This window comes from Elephantulus edwardii, unplaced genomic scaffold (genome assembly GCF_000299155.1).
Source record: "Elephantulus edwardii isolate Elephantulus edwardi_28Jun2011 unplaced genomic scaffold, EleEdw1.0 scaffold00016, whole genome shotgun sequence".
NCBI lineage: Eukaryota > Metazoa > Chordata > Mammalia > Macroscelidea > Macroscelididae > Elephantulus > Elephantulus edwardii.
In genome coordinates this window covers 11,921,595-11,928,676 of record NW_006399766.1, presented here as the reverse complement: position 1 = coordinate 11,928,676, position 7,082 = coordinate 11,921,595, and the positions used below count along the sequence as shown (strand labels likewise).

Here is a 7,082-nt window from a genome sequence, read left to right as displayed (position 1 = left end):
GCGATTGGCACAGGACAGAGCGGAGTTTAGGGCTGTTGTACATAGGGTCGTTATGAGTCGCAGGCGACTCGACGGCACATAATAACAACGACAACAACTTTTGGATTGGTACCATGACTCCCTAGACCACCAAAACCCCCTCATCTGAATAGTAGCTCTCTTTATTTAGAGGGAAGAATACAGGCCTGCTTATTGTCTTATCAGCAGACACTTGCTGGATTTGCTGGAGATCAAAATTTGACCTAGAGATTTATGCAGCTAAAGTTTTATGTTTCAATATTTCTTGGTACCTATAAAGACTCATAAAACTGACTGATGTCATGTGTTGGTACTTAGGTGATAAAGAAATGGAGGATGACCAGAGCGCTCCACCACCAACAGGTAACTTGTTGCCACAGTTAGAACTAGTGTGTGGGACAAACTCTTTGCCAGTGTGTTGATTCACATTCCTTGTGACGCCATGTATCACAAAGTAGAATTGCTCTATTGAGTTTTCTTGGCTGTAATCTTTACCAGGCCTTTCTTTGTCGGCCCACTGGTAAATTCAGATCCCTAGTAATTAGGTTAGCAGTCATCAATACCTGATTGCACTATACTATCTCTTATTCAGCACTGTACGTTGGATGTGTCAAAGACAATGGAAATGTTCAGTTAAAAATATGGTGTTCATCTATGTACAGGAACATGAATATGAGTTATTTTAATCATTAGTGTGTGTAATTCTTCTTTATATATTTTTAAAGTAGGCATTGTCTTCCTTTATGAGGTAAAATGACCCAGTGACTGGGGTAATTGGCATGGGTGTGTTGGAGACAGTGACATTGGTACAGGACACAGCGGGGTTTAGGGCTGTTGGGCATAGGGTTGCTATGAGTCACAAGTGAATCTTCCGCACATAACAACAACAACAGGCATTACCTGACTTCCTGATTTCTTCGTGCGTATATTATATGCATTTTCTTTTGGTTTGGGTATGGTGACTTAGTGGTAAGTCGTTATGCAACCAACCGTAAGGCGTGTGGTTCGCTCACTGTGTTTAACTTCTGATTTTTATTGTTAAAGAACTCTGGTAGCCTAGTCTCTGAAAAAATTATGTGCTGCCCAAAGGTGGTGCATCTCCTCTTTGCTGTTGTGTTGGACCCCTCAGCAAGTTTTGAGAGGCAATAAATCACAGAAGAGGGGATTGTCGATCTTTCTCTCACAGAGCTGCTGGTGGATTTGAACTGCCTGCTTTTGGATTGGTAGCATGACTCCCTAGGCCGCCAATCCCCCCCTCATCTGAATAGTAGCTATCTTGATTTAAAGGGAGGAAAACAGGACTGCTTATTACCTTATCAGCAGACAAATGCTGAATTTTCTGGAGATCAAAATTAGACCTACAGTTTTATGCAGCTCAAGGTTTCTGTTTCAATATTTATTGGTACCTAAAGTGACTCATAAAACTGACTGATGTCATGTGTTGGTACTTAGGTGATAAAGGAATGGAGGATGACCAGAGTGCTCCACCAACAACAGGTAAGTTGTTGCCAGAGTTAGAACTCGTGTGTGGTACAAACTCTTTGCCAGGGTGTTGATTCACATTCCTTGTGACGCCATGTATCACAGAGTAGAACTGCTCCATTGGCTATTCTTGGCTGTACTCTTTACCAGGCCTTTATTTGTGGGGCCACTGGTAAATTCAGATCCCTAGTAATTAGGTTAGCAGTCATCAATACCTGATTGCATTATACTGGCTCTTATTCAGCACTGTACCTTGTATGTGTCGATGATAATGGAAGTGCTCAGTTAAAAATATGGAGTTCATCTATGTACACCAACATGGATATGAGTTATTTTAATCATTAGTGTGTGTAATTCTTCTTTATATATTTTTAAAGTAGGCATTGTCTTCCTTTATGAAATTAAATGGCCCAGTCACTGGGGTAAATGGGATGGGTGTGTTCTGGACCGTGACATTGGTACAGGACAGAGCGGGGTTTATGGCTGTTTGGCATAGGGTCGCTGTGAGTCCCAAGTGACTCTTAGGCATATAACAACAACAACAGTCATTGCTTGACTTTGTAATTTCTTAGTGTGTTTATTATATGCATTCTCTATTGGTTTGGGTTTCGTGACTTAGTGGTAAGTCTTTACACAACCAAACTTAAGGCGTGTGGTTCGCTCATTGTGTTAAGGTTCTGATTTTTATTGTTAAATAACTCTGGTAGCCTAGTTGATAGAAAAATTGGCTGCTAGCCCAAAGGTGTTACATCTCCTCCTCTCAGTGTTGAGTTGGACCCCTCAGCAAGTTTTGAGAGGCAGTAAATCACACAAGAGGCGATTGTCCATCTTTCTACACAGAGCTGCTGGTGTATTTGAACTGCCTACTTTTGGATTGGTAGCATAACTCCCTTGGCCACCAAAACCCACCTCATCTGAATAGTAGCTATCTTTATTTAGAGGGAGGAAAACAGGCCTGCTTATTGCCTTCTCAGCAGACACATGCTGGATTTGCTGGAGATCAAAATTAGACCTAGAGATTTATGCAGCTCACGTTTAATGTTTCAATATTTTTTGTTACCTACAGTGACTCATAAAACTGACTGATATCATGTGTTGGTACTTAGGTGATAAAGAAATGGATGACGGCAAGAGCGCTCCACCACCAACAGGTAAGTTGTTGCCACAGTTAGAACTAGTGTGTGGGACAAACACTTTGCCAGTGTGTAGATTCCCATTCCTTGTGACGCCATGTATCACAGAGTAGAACTGCTCCATTGACGTTTCTTGGCTGTAACCTTTACCAGGCCTTTCTTTGTGGGGCCACTGGTAAATTCAGATCCCTAGTAATTAGGTTAGCAGTCATCAATACCTGATTGCACTATACTGGCTCTTATTCAGCACTGTTCCTTGGATGTGTCGATGATAATGGAAGTGCTCAGTTAAAAATATGGAATTCATCTATGTACACCAACATGGATATGAGTTATTTTAATCATTTGTGTGTGTAATTCTTCTTTATGTATTTTTAAAGTAAGCATTTTCTTCCTTTATGAGGTGAAATGACCCAGTTACTGGGGTAATTGGGGTGGGTGTGTTGGAGATAGTGACATTGGTACAGGAGAGGGCGGGGTTTAGGGATGATGGGCGTGGGGTCGCTATGAGTCACAAGTGAATCTTCGGCATATAACAACAACAACAACAGGCATTGCCTGACTTCATAATTTCTTCGTGCGTATATTATATGCATTTTCTTTTGGTTTGGATATGGTGACTTAGTAGTAAGTCGTTACACTACCAACCTTAAGGCATGTGGTTCATTGATTGTGTTAAGCTTCTGATTTTTATTCTTGAAGAACTCTGGTAGCCTAGTCTATGGAAAAAGTGGCTGGTGCCCAAAGGTGGTGCATCTACTGCTTGCTGTTGTGTTGGACCCTTCAGCAAGTTTTGAGAGGCAATAAATCACAGAAGAGGCGATTGTCCATCTTTCTCCCACAGAGCTGCTGGTGGATTTGAACTGCCTACTTTTGGATTGGTAGCATGACTCCCTAGGCCACCAAAACGCCCCTCACCTGAATAGTAGCTATCTTTATTTAAAGGGAGGAAAACAGGCCTGCTGATTACTTTAAGAGCAGACACATGCTGAATTTTCTGGAGATCAAAATTCGACCTACAGATTTATGCAACTTAAGTTTTATGTTTCAATATTTATTGGTACCTACAGTGACTCAGAAAAGTGACTGATGTTGTGTTTTGGTACTTAGGTGATAAAGAAATGGATGACAGCAAGAGTGATTCACCACCAACAGGTAAGTTGTTGCCAGTTGGTACTAGTGTGTGGGACAAACTCTTTTCTAGTATATTGATTCTCATTCCTTGTGACGCCATGTATCACACAGTAGAACTGCTCCATTGAGTTTTCTTGGCTGTAACCTTGAAGCCAGCTCTTTACCAGTCCTTTCTTTATGGGGCCACTGGTAAATTCAAATCCCTAGTAATTAGGTTAGCAGTCATGAATAACTGATTGCACTATATGGGGTCATATTCACCACTGTACTGTGGATGTGTCGATGATAATGGAAGTGCTCAGTTAAAAATATGGAGATCATCTATGCACACCCACATGGGTATGAGTTATTTTATTCATTACATATTTTTAAAGTAGGCATTATCTTCCTGTATGAGGTGAATTGACTCAGTGACTGGGGAAATTGGGGTGGGTGTGCTGGAGAGAGTGAGATGGGTACAGGAGAGCGCGGCGTTCAGGGTTTTTGTGCATAGGGTCACTATGAATCACAAGTGTTTCTGCGGTATATAACAACAAAACAACAGTCATTACCTACCTGACTTCCTATTTTCTTAGTGTGTATATTGCTATATGCCTTTTGTTTGGGTTTCGTATGGTGACTTAGTGGTAAGACATTACACTACCCACCTTAATGGGTGTGGTTAGTTCATTGTGTTAAGCTTCTGATTTTTATTCTTAAAGAACTCTGGTAGCCTAGTCGATAGAAAAATTGGCTACTAGCCCAAACGTGGTACATCTCCTCTCAGTGTCGAGTTGGACACCTCACCTACTCTTGAGAGGAAGTAAATCACACAAGAGGCGATTTTCCATCTTTCTCCCACAGAGCTGCTCGTGGATTTGAACTGCCTACTATTAGATTGGTAGCATGACTCCCTAGGCCACAAAAATCCCCCTCATCTGAATAGTAGCTGTATTTATTTAGAGGGAAGAAAACAGACACATGCCTGATTTGCTGGAGATCAAAATTAGACCTTGAGATTTATGCAACTGAAGTTTTATGTTTCAATATTTATTGGTAACTCCAGCGACTCATAAAACTGACTGATGTCATGTGTTGGTACTTAGGTGATAAAGAAATGGATGATGGCAAGAGCGCTCCACCACCAACAGGTAAGTTGTTGCCACAGTTAGTACTAGTGTGTGGGACAAACTCTTTGCCAGTGTGTTGATTCACATTCCTTGTGACGCCATGAATCACAGAGTAGAACTGCTCCATTGAGTTTCCTTGGCTGTAATCTTTACCAGGCCTTTCTTTGTGGGGCCACTGGTAAATTCAGATCCCTAGTAATTAGGTTAGCAGTCATTAATCAATGATAGCACTATACTGGCTCTTATTCAGCACTGTACCTTATATGTCTCGATGATAATGGAAGTGCTCAGTTAAAAATATGGAGTTCATCTATGTATACCAACGTGGATATGAGTTATTTTAATCATTACTGTGTGTAAATCTTCTTTATATACTTTTAAAGTAGGCATTGTCTTCCTTTATGACGTGAAATTACCCAGTGACTGGGGTAATTGGGCTGGGTTTGTTGGAGACAGAGACATTGGTACAGGACAGAGCGGGGTTTAGGGCTGTTGGGCATAGGGTCGCTATGAGTCACAAGTGACTCTTGGGCATATAACAACAACAACAGGCATTGCCTGACTTCGTAATTTTTTAGTGTGTATATTATATGCATTTTCTATTGGTTTGGGTATGGTGACTTAGTGGTAAGTAGTTACACAACCAACCTTAAGGCATGTGGTGCGCTCATTGTGTTAAGGTTCTGATTTTTAGTGTTAAAAAACTGTGGTATCCTAGTCGATAGAAAAATTGGCTGCTAGACCAAAGGTGGTAATTCTCCTCTTTGTGTTGAGTTGGACACCTCAGCAAGTTTTTGAGAGGCACTAAATCACACAAGAGGCGATTATCCATCTTTCTCCCACACAGCTACTCTTATATTTGAACTGCCTACTTTTGGTTTGGTAGCATGACTCTCTAGGCCACCAAAACCCCCCTCATCTGAATAGTAGCTGTCTTTATTTATGGGGAAGAATACAGGCCTGCTTATTGCCTTATCAGCAGACAGATGCTGGATTTGCTGGAGATCAAAATTAGACCTACAGTTTTATGCAGCTCAAGGTTTATGTTTCAATATTTATTGGTACCTATAGGACTCATAAAACTGACTGATGTCATGTGTTTGTACTTAGGTGATAAAGAAATGGACGACGTCAAGAGTGCCCCACCAACAACAGGTAAGTTGTTGCCACAGTTAGAACTAGTGTGTGGGACAAACTCTTTGCCATTGTGTTGATTTTTATTCCTTGTGACGCCGTGTATCACAGAGTAGAACTGCTCCATTGACTTTTCTTGGCTGTAGTCTTTACCAAGCCTTTGTTTGTGGGGCCACTGTTAAATTCAGATCCCTAGTAATTAGGTTAGGAGTCATCAATACCTGATTGCACTATACTGGCTCGTATTCAGCACTGTACCTTGGATGTGTCGATGATAATGTAAGTTCTCAGTTAAAAATATGGAATTCATCTATGTACACCAACATGAATATGTGTTATTTTAATCGTTAGTGTGTGTAATTCTTCTTTATATATTTTTGAAGTAGGCAATGTCTTCCTTTATGAGCTGAAATGGCCCAGTCACTTGGGTAAATGGGATGGGTGTGTTCTGGACCGTGACATTGGTACAGGACAGAACGGGGTTTATGGCTGTTTGGCATAGGGTCGCTATGAGTCACAAGTGACTCTTGGGCATATAACAACAACAACAGGCATTGCCTGACTTCCTAATTTCTTTGTGTGTATATTATATGCATTTTCTATTGGTTTGGGTATGGGGACTTAGTGGTAAGTAGTTACACAACCAACCTTAAGGCGTGTGGTTCGCTCATTGTCTTAAGGGTCTGATTTTTATTGTTAAAGAACTCTGGTAGCCTAGTCGATAGAAAAATTGGCTGTTAGCCTAAAGGTGTTACATTTCCTCTTTGTGTTGAGTTGGACACCTGGGCAAGTTTTGAGAGGCAGTAATCACACAAGTGGCGATTATCCATCTTTCTCCCACAGAACTACTGGTGGATTTGAACTGCCTATTTTTGGATTGGTAGCATGACTCCCTAGGCCACCAAAACTCCCCTCATCTGAATAGTAGCTGTCTTTATTTTGTTGTTGTTCTTGTTATGTGCCGTCGAGTTGCCTGCGACTCATAGCCACCCTTTGTGCAACAGCCCTAAACTCCGCTCTGTCCTGTGCCAGTCGCACTGTATCTGACACTCCCATCCCAATTATCCCAGTC

General features: G+C 41.3%; 1 pseudogene; it reads left to right on the top strand.

The window, feature by feature from the left end:
- Window positions 1-7,082, top strand: part of LOC102848064 — an 86,521-nt pseudogene that overhangs the window by 28,418 nt on the left and 51,021 nt on the right.